This window comes from Thunnus albacares, chromosome 4, assembly GCF_914725855.1.
Source record: "Thunnus albacares chromosome 4, fThuAlb1.1, whole genome shotgun sequence".
NCBI classification, from domain to species: Eukaryota; Metazoa; Chordata; class Actinopteri; order Scombriformes; family Scombridae; genus Thunnus; species Thunnus albacares.
In genome coordinates, this window is record NC_058109.1 from 31,056,568 (window position 1) to 31,079,101 (window position 22,534).

Below are 22,534 nucleotides of genomic sequence, written 5' to 3' on the forward strand. Positions count from 1 at the left end.
ACTTTTAAACTCAAAAATTAAGTTTTAGATTTTCCAAGGTTAAGAATGAACTTTGAAACTCAACTTCAAAGCTAACATGGTTAAGAAATTCTTAAAGTGCTTAGAAACACAGCCCCATAAAAACCAAGAAAATTTGCTAACAAAGAACATGTGACCAATCAAATATGTAAACCAAACCCTCATATACACTACCATCAATGTCTTTTTGGCATGTCATGGAATCTTGGAATCTTAAGTTGAAAACACACCACTGCTGCAGCGCAATGGCATGTCATATGACAGGTGTCAAGTATATAGTAGTAGTATGTAGTAGTATATATATATGTATATATGTATATAAGTATATAATATAGTAGTTAACTCCAGTTCTATCAGTACAGTGGGGGACAACAAAATGCCATGGGTGAGTTGCCAATTGTAGTTGTCTATTTTTTATCAATAACTTGAAAAACTAATAATCTGAGCAGTGAGACTATGTTCTGAAAGCTGCAGATCAACCAGCAATTAATTATTTTTTGCCTTGTAGATATACGCACAAGGGGAAGAGTTAAATCTACAGTGAGAAGCTGTTGTGTCAGCAGCAGGATGTTTTGGCCTTTATTCAATCCGGGCTTGCTGCAGAGAGTATGTATAATATACAGTGGTAAAACAACTCCAAGCTAAAATTTTGCATCAAAGTATCAAATGTACTATCAGAAAATCAGCCCTCTCTGCTGCCCTCCACATAGAATATTTAGTATTAAGATCAATTTATTGTATGGTCTATCAGAACTGGTTCTTACAATGAAAATCAAATGTGTTTATAGTTGCCCTGAACGGCTACACTCAAAGACAAAGTGAAAAGCCAACAGTCATAGAGAAGGGGGGGAGACGTGATCTCCTGGAAGGCAGTCATAGTGTTGCACTTGGTTGTTCACATAAATCATTACAGAAATATTTGCATGAAGAATGAAAAAGGAGCGCTGGAGAGAAAAGTTGAAACCCTGAGTCCTTTCTCACCACTGCACAGCTGGTCAATCACTGTATGAAGTCGGTGTGAATGTCAGGTTGTCCATTTTGGAAAGTTACAGAAATGGCCGTGCACAGCCCCACCTTATTCCGACCTGGGAAAGGTGTGGGGCAGGGGGTATCTGAAGCTTTCCCACAAGCAAGTTTGAATAAATATAACAGCAGCTTTAGGCTAAACACTCTCTCCGGAAGTAAGAATTGTTACCCTTCAACACTGGCAGATGTATATTTAATACTATAAGTGCTTATAAAACATATACGCTGTAATGTTATTTTCATAGCTTGCACTTATGCCTAATTCACAGGCTATATGCCATTACATTCACTGCATCAATCATTGTGTGCTTGTGTTGAAATAGGCCAGTGCATTTGCATGGATCCATTGTTTTTCTACACATATAATAATACGGACCAAAGCATTGCATGGTTCTCCTCCAGACGGTCAGGTGTGTAGCACCCAGATGATGCATTCCACGCAGTGAGGGAAAGGTCATCTACCCTTTATTAAGATGTCATCTAGACTTTATCAGGATGGAGAGCATTAAAGGGAGGCACACTTAAAAGATTGAGTATGATGGTGGAGGGGCCATCAGTAGGCAAACCAGGTGAAAAATTGCACGACAGACACATTTTGTGAAAAGGATAGTGATTGTCAAGGCTGCAATAATGCTGGTAATATAAATGATGTGATAATGAGGGCTTGATTATATCATAATACCCATTCATTCATGTAGCCTTTGATTCAGCTCACGTCACCCAGACAATGTAATAGAAAAGTTTGTGTTGCCTATTATTTTTCTACAACTGAACACACTAAACCATTGCATCACCATATCTTTCTAGTCTCAATCAAGGACAGTCACTGTCTGAAGATGTGAAGTAAAATTGCTCTGCTGAGATGATTCTGAAAAGGATGGCATCTGTTATTTTTCTCTGTAAACCTGAGATGGTACAAAAAGGAACAGGTGCCACAGAATTTGTCATGTGTAACACAAAGCCAAGAAAAAAAAACAAAGAGAGAGAGTAAGAGAGAACAATCTGTTGAAACTCCAAAACAAAAAAACACACATTTTTATAATAACCTCATGAGTTACACACACACACACACACACACACACACACACACTTCAATGCCTTAAGTCACCATGAAAGCTGAATGAGTTATATTGTATAGCTGAATGAATTCAAATCACAGCAGCGCTCCAAACCCTCTTAAAGTGTATAGTTAGTGAGGAATGGCTCAAGCCCTCGCAGTGACCACAAAACCACAGCTGAGCAAAAAGCTTCACTCTCATTGAAAACAATTACAAAAAGCCGCCGCAGGCTGCTAAAAAGCACTCTGTCTGATCGGGGCCAAACTTGTTAAATACCGTACAAGTAGGTACTGTGTGTGTCAGTATTCTAATGTTTTATCCAATTGAGATGCTGTTGTAAAGAATCACCATTCCTTGTTCTGCCGCCCAATTGGAGCATAAAAGATTTGCGCTCTCTGCCTGTTTCATTCCTGTTCATTTCATGAAGCGACTGTGTGGAGCAACACCAGCTTCTGTAAGTATTTCAATTTAACATTATGTCTTTGTATATATAAGTATTTTGGTATTGCCCCAAAGGTAGTAAATGATGTTAATGTGCTACATCTTTCTAATTAGTTTTCTATCAAATGCTGTCAAATGTTAGCTAGGCTAGCTTGATTAACTTTAGCTAGCTACTTTTTCTGACACGGCTAACTTTATTTAATGCTATGATCAAATAACGTTGCCTATGTAAAATTACTCTGCCATGAGTATTATCATTTTCTCTTTTTGTGTGTGGCAATTGTAACATGGGGTTGGCAACTTGAATAAGTATTTCAGTTGCAGACATTTCAGTAACTTTTGTGAAACCTTGTCCATGTGGGAACTGCCCATTGGTCTGAAGGCCCATTATTCCAAAACCCCAATAGTTTGAAAAATGTCCCATCGGACTGAAAGCCCATAGAATAGGATAGAATAGAACAGAATGTCATTGTATTGTAGATACAATGAAATTAGGGGTGCTACTCCTAGTTGGTGCATTAAAAGCACAGTACAACATAGTCTCACACAACAATAAATAAACATATAGCCTACATAAAACGGTAAAGTATATCAATGAAAATAGGTGTAGTATACAGTAGAGTAATGTGAAATATTGCACATAAATAGATGTGAATATTGCACAGTATGAAATTCATGAGAATGATATGATATTATTGTACTAGTCCGACAGACCAGTATCCCATTCAGTGACTGCCGGCCTTACTACCTTCCAGACTCCGTTAACATATTGCTAAATTTAACAGTAAACGTATAAATCATAACGTAAATCAACACTTATGACTTTGTGTGACTCATGATATTCAACTTTAACAGCTCTTCTATGAACTAAATTACATACATTCCGAAACACCGCCAGTCGGCAGGTCCAGGTAATTTTTATAACATGTAATTTCATCAAATCAGAGTTCTGCTTTGTGAAACATGACGCCAAATTTATCAGAAGAATAAATTGTGAAAAGTCTGTTTGATAAGTTAATTTACATTTTAAATGATTGACAACAAGGCAAATAAAGTCTTCAACGGTTTCCTACTGTTGGAGGAAAACCTGTTAACATATTAATTTAATGGAGCCAAGCTTACTGGTAAACATCTACTCCTTCTAAAAGATCATTTGTGATTCGTTATGACTCATAAACAGACACAAATACGTTCTGCGACCATGTAACATAATTGAATATTAATTTTAGCTCCATGTAAAGTGTAAATGCTCATCTGCCTTAATGACACAGTTTACACATTTTTATAACTGTTGATTTATTAAATTGGACGCCAGTAACATGTAGAAAGTCTGTTTTTTGTCAGGTAATAAACATAGAATTCAACAAAGAGGACAATTGAGGTGGCTACACTGAAGATCCCTGACCTACATTGCACATTGTGAAGATCCTTGCTGTCCAGTTGCCATCATTATCGAGGGCAATGAGGTATCGACAAAATGTGACAACACAGCTAAGGCTTGCACACTGCTGAATGGACTGATGTATGACCTGAATCTGGAGTACCATTCAAAGCTGAGGTACACTCTGGATGTTTAGCCACAGTAATGTTACAACACAACAGAAATCCACTGGTCTCAGATTGTACAATAGTTTTCATTTAATTTTGAATGAGATATATGCAGGAGCCTGTGTCAGCAAAATACTAATTTCAGGGTGCTTTTAATCTCGAGAAAGCACAATAAATGCAAAAAAACCTTTCTTAAATTGTCATAAAATATTTTAAGACTCAACTTTTATTAAGTTATTCAACCTTAGTTTAACAATTAAAGACATTTTCTAACAAACACACACAAATGAATGTTAAGTTTACAATATGTTTTTCCATTATATTCTTCTGCCCTATAAATGGGAGCAGCCTCTATCTAGCTCTGGAAAGTCCTTCCTGATGGACTAGGAGTTAGGATTCAGCATTTCTCTCCCTGCCTGGATGTCTTTTTTCCACTGAAATAAAAAATAATGCAATCAATAAATCAATGTAATATTACAATGATAAAAAAATAAATGATTTGTTACTGTGGGAACATGTTTTCTTTTGTTAAAGGAGAATGTCAGGAAAAGAGAACAGGCTTACAGCAGGGAAACACTTCTTCTGGCAGTGCAGAGAGTAAAATCAGGGAAAAGTGTGAGGAAAGTCTTAAAGATCTATGGGATACCTAAATTCACCCTGGCAGACCACAAGGCAGGAAACATGACTGTGGTCCTCATCCGAATAGGTCAATCACCCTGGAAGAGGAAGATGCTACACTGTATGGATGGCAGACCATGGATTTCTTCTTACAAGGAGATCATAAAATATGAATATGGTGAAGGACCTCAGCGACAACTGGTGGGCCTACTTCAAAGGTTGCCACCCTGATCTTACCAGCCACACACCAGAATCCCTAGATCAGCCCGGAGTCCATGGAGCAACATCAGAGGCTTTGATGAGACCTTCTTCAAACTCCTGGAAAATATTGTTAATATAGACAGTCTCCATGACAAGCCTCACCTTGTATGGAACTGTGATGAAACAGGGTTTGGTGATGAGCCCAAGTCCAAGGAGAAGGTTCTGTGCCAGAAGGGAAAGAGGCTTGTTTATCTCCAGCGGGCGACCATTAGGGAATACATAAATGTGCACTGCCGCATCAGTGCAGCAGGGACCAGCATTCCGCCCTTCATCATCTTTCCCCACTGCCTTACCAATGTGGCATATGGTCTGGATGGTCCAACAGACAGCCTGTATGGCTATTCATGACCACAGAGCTCTTTCTAAAATGGCTGGACCATTTTGTGAAACATGCCCCTTATGAAAGACCTCTCTTGTTAATCATCGACCAGCATGAAACCCACTGTCACCACCAGGTTATTGATGTCTGCAGAGCCAACCAAATTGAAATTTTGCTGCTTCCCCCTCACAGGACCCACATCCTCCAACCCCTGGACATCAGCATTTTTAACCCACTAAAGGCTATATTTACCCAGATGGCCACTCACATGGAACTGGTGAGAGGAGACATGATGGTCGGCAAGAAACAGTTCTCCAGTCCTGAAACATGCCCATGAAAAGGCCATCACTGCAGACAGCTGTCTCACTCGGAGCTGAAGGGAATAAGTGGCAGTAAGGAAACTACCACAATGTTTAGCACTGCTAACTGTGACCACTATAAAATAGCTGAGCTAAAGTCTGTTCATTTGTTCAGAAATGTTGTCTCAGCATCTTGTTTCATCCATTTCACTTAAAGCTTAATATAGAGTGTAACATCAGCCCTTCTGTCTGTAAGTCACAAGTCTAACATTGTTGTAGTTGCATTTCATTTTTACATCCCACCAGGCTGTGTGACTTTGTAATAGCAGATGTTACGAGGATGAAGGGAAGATGGGGGGAGGACAGTTCTCTTAATTTGATAATGTTAAACTTAAACTTGTCGGCTTCCTGACTCATTTTTTTAAAAAAAGACAAGAGAGAGAGCGCGAGCAAGCTGAGAGCACCAGCGAGAGAGAGAGACAGCAGTGGTGGTCGAGCAGGCTAGAGTGAATGAAGAGAGTGAGCGGTGGTGTGAATCTGAGAAGTAAAACATTATTTTCTGATGGTTACCTTCTAGAGCACAAATAAACATGCCCACACCTCCACATAACCCTGCAGGAACGTGCCACATTGCCGCATTTGGTGTGAATGCAGCCTTACATGTAACCTAGCTGTATGAACAGTACTAAAACAAAGTTTACTTCGTTTCACCATTCTCATATTACAATTATTAATCTTACATAGCCACAAATAGATTGCATATTATACATTGCCTCGAAACAGCTGTGTTTAAAAAAGAAAAATGGTATTAAAAATAAGTAGCAACTTTCTTTCACTCGCTTCCAAAACAAATGCACCACTAGCCAAGATTTTTACAACATGAGGTGGTGGTGCTCATGGGAAATGCAGTCCTTATTCTGGTAAAACACTGCTGCTTTTGTCCACAGGGTGCACTAAAATCAGGAAATGAAAGTTCCTTGTAGTAACTTTAATTATGTCTCTCCCTCTCCATCCCACTTTCTTCCTCTCTGTTAAGTGGGGGCTATAGAACAGGTGAACCCTGGTGCAGACACAGACAAGGAGACAGGAATAAGGTAAAGAGATATTTATTTCATGAACACAGGGAAGATGGGCTGCAGGCTAGGGGAAGCTTGAGCTGGTAGCTAAGAGCCAGGAACTGAGGCTGGGGCGGTTATTGGCCGAGGAAGCAGGGAACAGAGCAGTCAAGACTACAAAGGAAACTGAGAACAGAATGAATACTTGAGAAACAGGCAACAAGAACTAAATGTTGAATAGCGAACGGTAATAAGTTGGCTTGAAGTGTAGCAAACCGACAGGTAGCACAGTCTACAATCTGGCAGAATAGAAGTAGCAAGGCTGAGTCTTTGTAGAGGTCTTGATTATTGAGATGAGGTGCAGCTGGTGTGGCTCTGCTCTGGCTCCGACACACCTGCAGACAATCATACAAACTCACAGGAAGAGAGAAGGAGAAAGCCACTTGGGGAGTGGCAGCAGGTTAGGGAGGCACTGAATTAGATGTAAAGGGTGTGGCAGACTATGTCCCAGGAGCAGTTGTAACACTCTGTCACAGGCTCTCGCTTTGTAACGCTGTGTTGAAATTCAGATGTTATGGGTGTCGTTTTCCCTACACTTTGTTTGCACATTCTGTGTGGTTGTGTGTGTGTGTGTAATAAACTGGCAGCTGAAAGCATTTTGACTATACCCACATTAAGGTAGATGCATCTGAAAACCATATGCTAAGGTAAATTATGTCCCTTACATTTTTCAGAATTATAAATCTTATACTAATGCATTATTGATGTGTCTCCCAGATTTTTCAAACCAAAAGAAGCAAGACAAGGAGCTTCTGTTCAACATGGACAGATTGCCTTGAGGTACATTTTGGAATAACAATGCTGGTAGATTTGGCTGTCAATAAAGAGGTTAATATATCATTAAATAATACAAAAATTAATCCATCAAGATGCCGAAGATCCCTCAGACTCCTGCCAGTGACCCTGTCATCCCTCGACTACAGAAATCAGAAGACATGTGTGAGCCAAACTTTGAAGAAAACAAGAAGTCTTTCACTGACTGACACCAGTTTTCTAACCATACTGTTACTTAAATATCTGAATACGCAGCTGCTGTCTCAGTCCTCACGTATGAATCTCAACAGTTATTAACATGTGATTACATTTTCATTCACTTCACATTACCTTCACTAAATGCATAGCCATAAACTCATATCAATGGAAGTTCAGCATCAGGGTTGCTAATGAGCAAGTCAGGATAGAGTAGGAGAGAGATAGAGTAGTTCTCCTGACTAATAGAGGAGCAGGACTGATTGCTCTAATCTGTGCAAATCAACCAATGCGCCTGCTTGTCAGCTAGACAGGTTGTGTGTGAGGACTGAGAAGGAAATAATGTGTTCAGACATATTTAGGGAACATTTTTGGAATACCCATACTCAGCATACAGATTGACAGCAGACATGTGGATCTTAGGAGGAGCACTGAGTTTAACATTTTTAAAACCAGATTTTTCTGATGTCAATAAAATGCAGATTTGTAGATTTATGAAGCACTAAAATAACAAAGTGGACCCTTTCTTAAGTTTTTGGCAATATTTATGGAGGTAATTAAACACATTTTCAGTTTATTTTTGGTAATAATACTGAGCCCTGGCACTAAGTGTCTGGCAAAGATTCGGCCCAGACTGTTAACAGCGCTGCGGCTGTACCTCTCAGCTGAGACTATGCCAAATCGGCCTGCCCAGACTACGTGATGTCGGGCCGAGTGTTTTTGTTCCAGTACGCGAGATTTGGGTTGTGTGTTGGCTGATACAATTTTGTCAGCAAGGCTGTTACGAAAAGTTTGCGATTTGCCTTTTTTAAAACTTGCCATGTTTGTGGATTTGTGGGGAACGTAAGGAGAAGCCACAGCGATCACACTCTTTGGATCCTTGACAATTCTTTGAGATATATTAAGGTCATAGGGGAAGAAAGTGTATTCATGTTACAGTAATGACTTATTTTTCTTATTTTTTGAAACATACTTCATAATTTCTCATTAAAATGACATAACTAATCTAGCTTCTAACAAGAAACTTCTCATGTTAACATAAGTCAATATGTTATGTCAAAGCAAGACATTTTCATATGTTGTTTTAAAGGGACCATATTATACCCTTCTTCCACAAGTTAACACAGTTCCCTGGGATCTTAATACATGTATTTGACATACTATAGTCAAATACCACAAGGATCAAGCACCACAGTGGCCTTCTCATCCTGTCTAAACAGCCCTGTTCAGAATGGCCGGTTTGAGTGTATTTAAACTTAGATTTTGCCATGATTTAATTGCAATAAATGGATCAAAAGGATGTCGAAATAACTACATTATGATGAGAAGCGAGATTGACGATAAATCCACTTAATCAAAGGGTTAAAAAACAAACTCCTCCCCTGCCAGTGACCCGCTCCACATCACAGCAGAATCATGTGTTTATTCCTCCAGAAGACACCAGTAGCAACATGAATCTTTGGCCCTGCTACCTGGCTGGCTCTCTCCTGCATCGCTTGCCGGGGCTCAGCAGCCGTCTGTTGGCATGCAGCAGCTTTGTCCCCCGGTCCAGCCCTGCTATACAGGCAAATTTTTCACCCTTAGCTTAGCTTAGCTTTGCTTTGCCCCATGTGATGTCAGAAGGGGCATCAAATCTGAATGGCTTGTGGAATCACAAGAGTACAGAGGAAGCCAACCCACACCAAACTGACTGGGTAGTCTCATTTCATAGCTTCTGTTAGTATGCACATCAGAGACCCAAATACATGTGCAAAAGCACTGAAAAAGTGAGTTTTTCATAATATGGTCCCTTTAACTGTAAGAAAGATACAGTCAAAGGCTTACAAGAGGACACTGTAGCCTATGGACATTAGTGAAATTGATTAGTTGTTTACAGGATTGACAAAGGGAATTTTCAGGCTGACTTTTTCCTGTGAAATTCTAAAATGTAATACTCATGATGTTACTGTAAGGGTAAGTTCAAACTGAACACAACAAAGTGTGACCCCCAACTGTACAGTTGTTAGTAGGCCATAGCTATTGTCACTAGCTAGCAACCTACCAACCACACCGACTGTGTGTACATACATGTTTGTGTTATAGCTTAGCCTCCAGCCAATCTCAAAACTCCACCTCTTTCTGTTATCTTCTTCAGACCCAATTCCTTTTCTTTTTATCTCCATACTTTCATGAATTGAAGTCATAAAGCCTCCAAATAAGAACCGCCTTTAAAATTTGAAGTTCGTTTTGTGTTCAGTCTGTGCACACATTTGTAAACATTTTCTTGTTATATTGAGAAAATGATCTAGTCATAACAGACATTTTCTATTGTAATAAGATTTTCTCACAGTAGCAACATTAAACAGTTGTAGTTTACAGCATGATCATATGTTGAAATGAAAGTAAACATGCTGCCAGTGGTGGAAGAAGTATTCAGATCTTTTACTCAACTAAAAGTACCAATACAGCAATGTAAAAATACTCCATTACAAGTAAAAGTCCTGCATGAAAAATCCTACTCAAGTAAAAGTTCATAAAGAACAGATAGGATGGGATAGGAACAGGGTAGATAGGAACAGATTCTGCTGATGACTCATGCTTCAAATAGCCAATGAAATTCCGAAAATGACCATATGCTGCTTTATTGCTTTTTATAAAGCCACAATATTGGAATTATGCAAATATAATAGTTTGTTGTGATGCACTTTTTATATGCACTGCTTTTCCACCATAGCACTTTTTTTGACTCTTTTATATGCACAAGGTTTAGTTTCAAGAAGGGAACAAAGCACTATAATGTGTTTATGCTTCAGTTACTCTGGAGCAGGGGTCATTTGGTGTCTCTAAATGGCCTTTTTTTGGAAGACGCCTTGAAATACCCTTAGAAAAACATGTAAAATATTCATTTTCTGTGGTACTGTTATTAAATTTGAACTTGGACTAGGTAAGGCTCCATGCTGTGGTCCCATTGTGTTTTAATAAGTCACAGCTACAGGTCATCTGCACACATCTGTTTGCAAAAAATATTCAGGCATAAATAAAAACCTTCTACTTCAGTGTGTTCAAACTTCTTTTAAACTATGTACAGTTATGGTTACCCACTCTCTTTCCACTTCCCTACACTCGTATTTTGAGTGTAATTCATTTGCCAGAAAAGAGGCAAAACACACAATATATTGTGATAACATTGTTATTGTGAATTCTTTTGGCCACAATAATTATGTTGTGAAAATCTGATATTGTGACAGCCCTAACTTGAGTAAATGTACTTACCACTACCAGAGCTCAGTGTCACTTTCCACCACTGCATGATACACATGCACAAGATAGAGGAGACTTTCTGTTTTTATTAAACATACTACCAAAAATATTAAGTGTCACACCTTTACTTACAGTGCTTTCACATTTATACTTTGCAAGTTAGTACTTACAAGTGGGAATTAATGCAGCAAGCTGAGACATTCCTTTATTTGAAAGCGTTCTACTTATCCATAATCCAGTGTAATACATATTGGTTGGCGACAGAAAAAAGAGGAGTCCCTGAGCTTTTACTCCGTCTTTAACACTTGTAAGCCTAATTTATTGTGTAATTTATAATAAATATGCAAGTTACTACCCCAAATCATGAACTAAAAGGTAATCAACTATGGCTGCTGCAGTGCTGGAACAGTGAGAACACATGATAGATAATGACCGTCTGTTGTAACCTTTACATGATTGCAGTATGCATTACACATTAGGGCCGGTTAACCTTCATAAACCACATGTTTCTGCAAATGACTGTTTTATAAATGCCATATTAGTGCTGGTGTATACAGTACGCTGTGCATTGTGTGAGCTATAAATGGAAATACTGTATGTGGTTGTATTTAAGCTCAGTTAGAGAGGCACTGAGCCTAAGTGAGGTTTGTGTTCAAGCACAGAGCTGTTAAAGAGACGTGATCCGACCTTATGGCTCAGGATTGATCTGCGGTAAAAGGATTTTTATAGTGATCTCAAATTTGACTGAGTCAGGCCTCGGCACAGTCTGTATCATATTTTCAAAATGACATTGCTGTACTTCTCCAAGTTAATACATATTCTGTTGCCCTTTTATTTCATTATTTCAACATCGTATTGACTGGCTGATATTTAAAGCTTGCATGTGGCTCAGCCATCGACATATGCCAAGAAAGGACTCAATCACAGATTTCAGTGGGATATCAGGTTTGTCTTCAATCTTTTTCCTTCTCAATCAACCGATAATGTCGTCAATCTGTCTCATGATGTCCCCTTGTCTTCGTTGTCCATTTCATATTCAGATCTCAAGAAAAGGAGGAAAATTTGCAGGGTTGATCTCTTGAATTCATATTTTATAAATCATATCTTTTTTGAACTGCTAGTATCTAGTTTTGTAAACCCAAAGCAGGATTAAATATTCATGTTATGAAATTAAACCAAAAATGCACTGTACCACCAAAGACTGTGTGGGATGATGATGGTTCTTTGCATCTCACTCAGGTCTCTCAGTCAGGTCTTGGGAATATTTTATAACCACGTCAGGGGAATCTAGTGCCACAATAAATCAAATGTGTTGGCCAGTAATTATTGCCTTGGCTCTCACTCAGGGATCGAGGGATTTCACTCGTGAACGTCCTCTCATTGGGCTTTGGAGCACTAGCCCTTGTGTGTTTTGAAAGACAAGTGAGCAGAAAGCCGAATGTCAGTTTAATTGGTGTGTTTGCAGCTCCCATTGCACACTCTTCACCAGCTGCAAATTAGTTCCAGGGTGCAGCTCAAGGACAAAGGGCTTGACACATTGATATGTGCACACAACCATGATCAGTTACTGTGCGAGCAACGTCTGAAGAACGTGGAGTGCTGCTGTGAAAGGGAACGGATGTCTAGTGATACTCTGTTAGGATAACACACTTTAATGATCCTGGGGTGCATGATTTTGCATTTCCATAGTAGGCTCTGTTGTACAGTATATACACTGATGTACATTATGGAGCTTCTTTTGGCCTGTGGTTTAGAAATAATAGATGGTAACCGTGGTAATAATGCTGCTTGCATCAATTGTAAATTATGAGACCTTGGCCAAGGGCATCATGGGATGCTAATATTGCTCCAGAGCAATATGCCAACCATGTGTAGCATGTACAGTAAGTCTCATGCCTTAGTCTCTTTGTTCACTGCAGTGCAGTGTGATGATGTAGGTGCACTTTCTCACTCCAGACTTTGCATTTGACAGCCATAGCTGGGAAACCTGCTTCAAATGTCGATGTGCAGCAGAAGTCTCCTGTAGCTCTCATCTTTGTCTATTCTCTTTGTATTTCCTGGATGGGTGAAACATAGCAAGGTGTGTGCTGGTCAGGGAGAGACTGTGAGAACACACACTGGAAATGTATGAGAAATCCTGTCCAACTGTGTTACACTGAAATTGATATTATCCATCATGATTTTCAGCACAGACGTACATTAATAGTCAAATATAACTTTTTTAGTTGTTTTTTAAGGTGATCATCAGCTATATAACATGTCCTTTCACTGTCATTATCGAGGGAATGTACAACAGAAGTTCATGTGTTGATTGCTTCCAAGGAAATGTGAGAAAGTGTGTGAGAACAGAGAACAGAGAGAATATCTGACAAATATGGTGATGGTGTGAGTGCTGCAGCTAGTGGGGCAAATCCAGACTAAAGTCAGTTTGCCAATATATTGGCCCTTTATTGAACACTGGATGATTTGGTGACATTTTCTGTATATGTAATATGTATTCTTTATTTAAGGGGCTAATGTATGCATGCACATACAAAGATGTAATGTGACTTTAACTATAAGGAAAGGAATAGCCAATAGATGCCTCACAGGTAACTCATCAGCTACCTTGAGTGTTCTTGAATCAAGGTGGATTTTTTGGGGGCAGGGTTAATCATTAATTTAACAACGTGTATGTGAAAGCACGTGTTCTGAACATGTGACAGAATACCAGAAACTGATTATTGTTGATGCTATTTAATCAAACAAGGTGAAAATTGAATCCTTGAATTTCTTTGATGAATATGTTGACATTTAAAGTTGCTTTAATTATTTTTGTGGCCACTTGGGAGCAACAGAACAAACTGAAAACCATAACAATGGGGACTGAAAAGATGGATAATAATCCCCTGTGAATTTGTTAGAATGAGCGACCACTTTCACATTACACATGACGATTACATCCATTGTTAATATAAAAAGTAGTTGTTAGTGCAGCTTTAAAGATATTTCACGTTGGTACAAAGAATCATAGAGCAAAGTCAATTACATCAAACATTTTGAAGAAAATAGACCATAAATTATTGCCATATATTGTACCTATATCTGTATCAATGAGGAACTTGTTTTTATATAACTTACAATACTTAATATGTTTCCTATTTTTACAGTATCTAATGTCTTGTTTATGTTCTTAGTGTGGTTTATATTCCCTCATGGAAAACACAAACACCATTATTTTTGAGTAAGTTGTAGTACAAAGCTGGATGATAATCATCTGTGGGTTCCTCACTATCAGTGACCCCTTTCACATTACACATGATAATTACATTTATTGTTAGTATAAAACATTGTATTAGTGCAGCTTTAAAGATACTTATAAGTTATAATCTCAAAGATTTAATTTAAACAAACGTCTATTAAGCCACTGTCTATCGCTGAATGAGGTAAAACAGTGGTGATTGAGCCTATGGCCCACCAATGAAAGCCCTTGCATTTGCACTATTATGATTATTACAAACCAGGTGTTGGTGATGACTTTCCCGCCATGCATTCAAATCAGCGGAACTGACGCAACAGACTTGCTCTTCATTCACTTGTGTGTGAAGCATCTTATCTTTTAAAAGCTTTTTCTTATTGGCTTTTTACTCATGAGGCTTTTATTGCAGGTACAATAACTGTCTCTCCTGTGCTGCGCTATGTGTGCAGCACACACACAGAGGGCTGAGCCCTGCCCCTCAGTGCTCCCCAGAGCAGAGAGGAGACAAAGGAGCGCGGCCATAAATGACAGCAAAACACAGTAGAGACTCTCACACTGAGCTGACATGAAACAAGTGCGCATAAATTAGGTAAATAACATAAATAAACAGTCTCAGCTGCATTTTGCTGTCATTTATGGTCGTGCTGTATCCTCTCCTCTCCACTCATGTTTCAGTGAGTTCTCCAGCGCAGCAGAGGACAGTGACCAGTGACTACTCAAGTTGATGACAACTACACTCGTTACGTTACTGTAAGTGCAAGGTTTGCGAGTAAAAAGCCAATAACAGTAATTTATTCATGTTTTCCATGCAGAGGAACAACACACCTGCAATTACCGCTTATCACCATATAGTGCCACCAAAGAGAACAAAATGGAGATCTTCAAGATTATAACTTTAAGGTGCAAATATAGGTATCTGCAGCTTTAACACGAGAGTACAAGCCAGTATTAAAGTCAATTACATAGACCATTTTGAAGAAAATTATTTAGAAATTACTGCCATGTCTGACCATCAGATTGATATAACCAATAACAGTTTTTACAATATCATTATATATTCATGCCACTCATGTTCCCTCATGGAAAACATAACTAAAAGAAATATACTGATATACTTGCTCATGTTATTATACAGACTGGACTTCATTGTTTTTATACAAATCTACATCACTGTTAGGATGTGCTGTGCATGCAACAGTGAAGAGACTGTGGAGAGCAGTTTGCTGTAACTGCTACGCTGCGTCTGCATGTCACCCTGCTCAGATAATTGCGCCTTGCATTGCAATCACTTTGGCCCCAGATCCCATCGGCGAGTGACACTGGTTGTTTTTCAAGCAGCTTCTTGGGACAGACCAGGGCTGTAAATAGTGTAATGTTTCTCTCTCCAGGGAGCACTGAAGCATTGTTGTATTCACTCTTGCAATCTGCGAGCATCACAACACTATTTTTCACTTGGAAAAAAAAAAAAATGAACGCCTGGCTCTCTTCGTTTTACAGTACTTTTATACTGCAACAGGTTATTCACTGGTGATGTGTCTTCTCTCAGGTAAAGCTGCATTAATTTGTTTTGCTGCAGTTAAACTGGGGATATGAGGTAGGCATGGCTGATTCCAGCCCATTTTATTGAAGTCTGAGATAAATAAGTACCCAAGTGCCGCTTTCACCACCACGTCTGCTCCTCTGGATATACCTGACTCCCATTGCAGCCGTTTAGGGACGATGGAAATGTTATTGCTCTGTCAGTTTTATCTCACATTACCTGAGCTGCAGGATGTCACCAGCTCTGCACAGCCTCAACTCAGTTCTGGGTAACTGGAGCACAGGCCAGTGCTCCACAGTACATCGGCTAATATCTGCTTTGTTCAGACACATTCACTTTTCATAGAAGATTGTCTCAATCTGCAGCACAGCATGAATACTAGCAGGATTTGCACTTGGCTGGTGAAAACACTGTCACATTACATAACTGTAAGCACATTTTTGGATGTCTTATCAGCAAAATAGGATGTGAAAATTCCCTAGATAGACACAAATGCTAACATACCTCATATGCAGAAATTGTTCATGAGGAATATTTTAAAACTAACGTTGGAAATTAAAGACACCACTATAGAAGACATTCTCGATAGCTGGTTATGAGCTCCAGCCTGCAGGCTGTGGGAGGATAATTAATGTCAAAACAGTGCAGTGGTACAAACAGACTTTGCCTCCGCTCTTGGCCTGACATGGCTACAACGCACCAGTAGGCTTCAGAGCCCTTCCAGTGTTTCAGTGGAGACACATTCCACCAGACTGCACTGCAACAAGCCGCCTCTGACTAGCCCTCTAATGAGGTTGGGGACTGTCAACAGCCTTCCCCCATGCTTCTCCAGCCAGCCGGGGTACTCGCTCCCTACACACTGGCCCGGTCCCTCCGGGCCTGCCACACACTTTACACCGGCTGCACCGATTAATCAAATAAGGCCTTCTGCTGCTCACTTTCGCATTTTTTTAAAAAGACTGTAGCCCTTGAGAAGTAGTCTTGACGTTGTAATAATTGGGAACTCTGCTGACCTTGTTAGCAAGGCTAAAGTAGGGTGGCGAATGTGCTCACAGGCTGTAATTAAATATTTGCAGCAGCAGCAGCAGTGTTTGTGCGCATGCAGATTATGGACACATGTTGTTATTGCATGAAGACACATTCTTTCACACGGCTGGCTGAGCCATCTTTCATGACAGACCACATCTTGCAGCCTACAGCCTCCAAGTTGCATGTATGCTGAGCACTCAGAGGCAACCTACTGTAATGAGTATTTTTATTAAATTCCAACACCAGTGTTGAACCAAATGATGGACCAAAAAGCTCCTACTGCATGCTAAATAAGTAGATTTGAATTCAAACCATATCTTCATAATATTACAGAGCTGTCTTTTGACTGAGAATGATTCATTAAATCAAGTGAAACACTTTCTTGCTAGTGATATGTTGTCTCCTCTTTGTGAGGATGTATTTGGTTACAGCACAGCAACTTTTAGCTGCCAGTCACTACTGACTGTACAGATTTTACAAATAACCTTCCAGCCAAACAAGCTGTTTTCAATTAGTCCAAACGAACAGATGCTCTCATTCTCATATGGCCTCTGAGTACAAGCAAGTTCAGTCAATCTCATAAAGTAAAAATTTTACATTTAACAATTAAAAAATGATTTACCGCAAATTGATGATTCAACCCAGTTGATGAAAAGTTTTATATTTGCTGGTGTCTTTCCAAGGAAAAGTCAATTGGGACCATGAAATATATTAATAATATTTTGTGTGTTTCCTGATGCAGAAACAGTGGTTTATTTGTACCGAGCACCAACAGCATCTCCAACTGCACCAGAATAGAACAGAAAATTCAAGAAAAAAGACATCACCATGCTGGTCTCTAAGTGCAATGCAAAAACACAGCAGTATAAAAGCAGCTCACTAACTATGTTACATGTAATAATAATACTGAATGCCACATAATAAATGGGGGTTCTTGAGTATATACACCTAATCATTCACTTATTTCCTATTGGTCAGAGGTAAGTCTGAGTTCCTTTATATTAAAGGACAGGTTCACAATTTTTGAAGTTTCTTAAAACAACAGTCAGGTGTGCATATGAAGAGTGAAAGAGGTTTTCCTCTCTGTAATCATTCCTCCTGTTCATGCTAGCTATTAAAAAATTCCCTTTAAATGTAAGTAATGGGGGCCAAAATCCACAGTGTGTCCACACAATCATTGCAAAAATGCACAAAAGCTTATATGAGGCTTCAGCAGCCTGAGTTAGTCATATGACGTAGATATCTGCCACATTTACTATCTATTTAGCATCAAATTCCCTCTTTGTGCTTCCTCAGACAGTGTTTCCGTGTTGAGCTGCGGTGGAAGTATAGTAACAAAAAGAGGGACTTTGGCACTAAAAAAACTGTAACATTGAAACTTGATTTGACTAATTTGGATGGCTGAAGGTTCATATTAGCTTCAGATTATCTTTTAAATACATTTTTGCACAGGAGGACTGTGGATTTTTCCCCCCATCACTTACATTGTAAGTGCATTATGAAGGGATCTTCTAATAGTCAGTATGAACAGGAGGAATGATTACAGCAACAAAAACATATTTCAGTGTTCATTTGAGTGCCTGAAAAATGGTTAACCTGTCCTTTAATCACATACTGTGTATTTGACTGAGTATGTTGACCACAGTCTGTGTGTTACAGCTCTTTTTTTTAAGTTAAATTTGGAATGATTTTTACTTGTAATGGAGTACAACACCATTGCATTCCCCTCTGTTGGTCATGAACAAAATATCTAAACAGCTAACCGTGCTAGCAACAGACAAAAGCTCAGTAGTTTTTTTGAACATGTGAATATGTGGAATGTAAAAGTGGATTATGCTGTAGCACTTTCCGTTGGTGTTTTGACACATCTTTTTCAGAGCCACTTTTCAAGCATGCAGACATTGAGTGTTACTCAAAATATTCTGTTTTCCTTGGAGTGTTTCTTTAGCACCATACCCCACCCCTACAGATGTTAGTTCCACTTAAAGAGCATCAGCTGTTGTGCTTATCAAAAATTATGCATTGAAAACATCATATTAGTGGCCACACATTAAAATAAATACCCTTGTTCCAAACATTTGAAGGTGCATCTCAATTCACAACGACAATACACCAGCACCACTAATGCTGATTGCTTCTGTGGATACCTGTGATACGAGATGCAACTGCATGGTGGCTACATAAAGAGTGTTTTCATCGTACTGTATAGTATTTAAGCATCCACTTAAAATGTAATTCCACCTTGTTCTTCCACTGCTAGTAAGTACTATGTGAGTATGACTAGTATGGATTATATCTAATATGTGAAACATGCCATCGCTTTAAAACAATTTAATAATATGCACATTCAGCACGGTGGTGCGGTGGTTAGCACTGTCACCTCACAGCAAAATGGTCCTGGGTTTGAATCCTGGCATGGAGTTTCTGTGCTTGTGTGGGTTTCCTCTGGGGGCTCTGGTTTCCCCAACCATCAAATATATGTTTAATTATTAGCTTAATTCTCCTGTCAGTGCCCCTGACCAAGGCACTGGCTTAGAGCTGGAGTGTGTCCCTGCGCAACACACAATGGCTGCCCACTGCTCCTCAGGGATAGATTACATGCAGAGATCAAATTTCGCTACGTTGTACTGTGTCTATGGTTGTATGTGATTTACTTTTTTTTTTTTACATACACAAATAATGACATACACATAATTCTACTGCAACTGTCTACTGCCAGTAGAAGGTTAGAATCACTATTTATACAAAATACAAAATACTAGCATTAAAAAAAGTATTAAATTTTAATCATAAATCGAACACTTAAACATTAACACTGACAGTACAACATCAATAACTCCTTAAGCAAGTGGATGGCTGTGAACACAGTCTAAGAGCGAGGACAGCAATGTCTGTTCAAGCCACTTTGGCGTTACACAGAGTGTAAAGAGTAACAGTCTCTAGGGCCAACAGTGGGGCCAGCCTTGTTTCTTAATTGTGAAGAGGCACAGCTTCAAACAGAGGAAAAGAACTGCTGATCTGTAAAAGCTGCTGGGTGAAAAAAAAGACAACATGGAACATCTGTGGTCAAAACATTTTTGTTGGAGACCCAGTTAACTCATTAAACTATGATAACACGATACTGTTAGAGCTTTAAATGTTATAGTTTGATGCTTTTATTGTAGGATGAGCTGTGTGTGTCTTGGTTGATAACCCGCACGCTCCAGTCAGAATCAGTAAAAGTGGTCAATATGTGCAGAGGCGTGCATTGCATGTTTCGTCTCTCCCCACAGAACGATGGATGCCAAATTGGGGGGGCTGGCGGCAGATGGTGTGGGTATGAGATTAGACTGGCATTGACACATGGCAGGAGGCTGCGCTGGTGTGAAGTTGCTGTGGGTGAGAGTGGAGTTCAGCGATGTTCTCTACGGGAATTAGAACTAGCGTTGAGGAGGAGTAGATTTACATACGTGTCTATCTTACCAGCTCGGCTTCAGACAGTGTTTCTCCAGCACCTCAGGGGAAGAATGTTAAATGCAGCATTTTTTTCTCTTAAAAGAATCCAAACAGTCAGCACAGAATACTGTATGCTTTTTATGCTCCATTTCTCCCTCTGGACTGAAGTGTGTGCCAGAAGTTTATATATAACAGGATGAATTACTAAGTAATCACTGACCAGCCCTACTTTGCATACGGCTGTGCTGGGAAAAATAGACTCCTTTATGTTATTGCTTCCATAAAGTGGGATGATACTGCTGCTGGAGTTCATTAATAACAAACCCAGCCCATAACTCTTTAAGAAATATGATGTGTTTTATACGTATAGGAGCACATTGGAACAACTGTGGTTTTACTGGGGCAATTAAGGACAAGAACCTTGCTCAAGGGCATGAATACAAGTGGCTCTTTGGATTCATCTCCCCAGTGTTGAATCACTCAGCTATTGACCCTGTGTTACACCCCCTGCTGACACAGTAAAAAAAGGACTTTAATTATATATTCAAGAGAAAATGGTGGGGAAAATAATGGGATACCCCAGTGGCAAGGAGAGCTCAAAGTCAAGGGGAGCTTGAAAAGAATATTGAATTAAAAAACATCACATTTTTTGATGCTGAGAGTCCCCTCTTCCCCTCTGTGGGCAGGTGTTAATAAATTATGATGCTTGATCATTTTCAGGCGTTTGACCAGATCGACACAAGGGGTTATAATTTTGTGCCTTGAGATCTGGGTGTTGAAACGAACTGTAAAAAGAGCCATTTCAACACTGTGAACACAGATTAAATTAAACCCCATGCAGGGTGTGTTGATGCTGCATTTGCAGGTCTGGTGTTAAGTGTGTCTGAACAAATACAGCCAGAAGAGGGCAACTGAGACAACAGAAATGTAAGAAAAACTGGTTTGCTTTAAAAATTGTAATTCTTAATTATACCAACAGAGGGGAGCAGAGTACAGCTTTTACTAGCAGAGCAAGGCTTGGAGAAAAAAGCCTGTATTTTACAATCTTTGATAGTTTTAGTGGATCTTAGTCCATGAATCAATTTGTGTCAGTCACTGACCACTGGAGAGACATCTGAGGTTATCTTTGCTCAACATATCACCTCCAAATTTCCATTATCTTTTAAGGATTAAGATAACATTTGACAAAGTAGACTGCTAAACATTAATCCCCTTTGCACATCACTGGTCTTACCATTGATGCAAGGTCACACTGTGGTACAAATCATTAGCATAGGGCAAATGCAAATCTACCTATCAAAGCCTGCCACTTGTTAGAGCATGGCAGCCTATCAACTATCCAACACACCAGAGCACATGTCAAAAAGGGAAGTATTTACCCAGCCCACAGCATGTACCCATCTTAAAATCAAAATGCTTCTTTTGACCTAACATATAGGTTACCTAAACGCCTTAGCTAATTCAATAAACATGCTTTTATTTGATAATTCAAAATTAACACGCTTTTATTGGAAAAAATAGTCAGCCCAGCATTGCAACACAAGGTTCCAAACAGCTAAGTTTTCTAATAAATATTCATTATGTGTACTGAAGTGGGAAATAAGTAGACACAAACAGGGTTGGGGGGGTGGTATTCTATATGGAGAAGAGTGGGGGGTTAGTGAAGGGGGGGACTTTATCAGAGCTTCATCTGTACACAAAAGGCGAGACAGAAACTCGATTACTGGGAAATGGAAGTCTCCTGTCGTGTGACAGTGACTGTGTGGGGGGGCTGTGACTCCGAGATGATACCATCAAAGTCCTCCTTTATTTTGCTTGATGAGGAAGAGATGCCGCATCGCCAGTGCGGCCTGAGGGCATGCTGATGTCATCTGCCTGTCAGACACAATGACAGGAAGCCTCGCTGCTGCCGGGAGCTGCACGTTAATGAATGAGTGCATGACTGGATGGACTCTGCTGGTGGATTCATCAGGTCTTACAATGAAACTGGTCAAGGCGGAGATAATGGACAGAGAACGCATTAGCATTTTCATGGATATTTGCGACTTGATATGTGCTATGATATATCCTGTGTTGATGATAAGCTCTGCACCACCTTTTGTGAATCCGTATTGCTTTTCATTAGCGCTGGTGTGATGCTGTTTGAAATTCACATTGCAATATCAGGAGCCGCTCTCGAGTGCATCTGGGGGTTGGCGCAGCGGCGGTGTTGCTTACTGCTCATGCTCCACCCTTGATCCTCAGAGACACAATGGAGCTGCAAGACAGAAAAGCAAGCAACTTCTTCAGAGTATTTTTGGAGGCTCATGCAAATCAAGCCTGTCTGTGTGTGTGCGGACTTTGTTGCACAGACAGATTTATCAGCAGGACCTTTTGTGAT

At 39.6% G+C, this 22,534-nt stretch overlaps 1 long non-coding RNA gene across 1 annotated transcript; it reads left to right on the forward strand.

The window, feature by feature from the left end:
- Positions 1 to 6,571: 6,571 nt before the first annotated feature.
- Positions 6,572 to 8,410, forward strand: LOC122981397. Its single transcript, XR_006403228.1, has 3 exons — positions 6,572 to 6,682; positions 7,421 to 7,483; positions 7,573 to 8,410. It is a non-coding gene; the product is annotated as an uncharacterized LOC122981397 (long non-coding RNA).
- Positions 8,411 to 22,534: the final 14,124 nt, after the last annotated feature.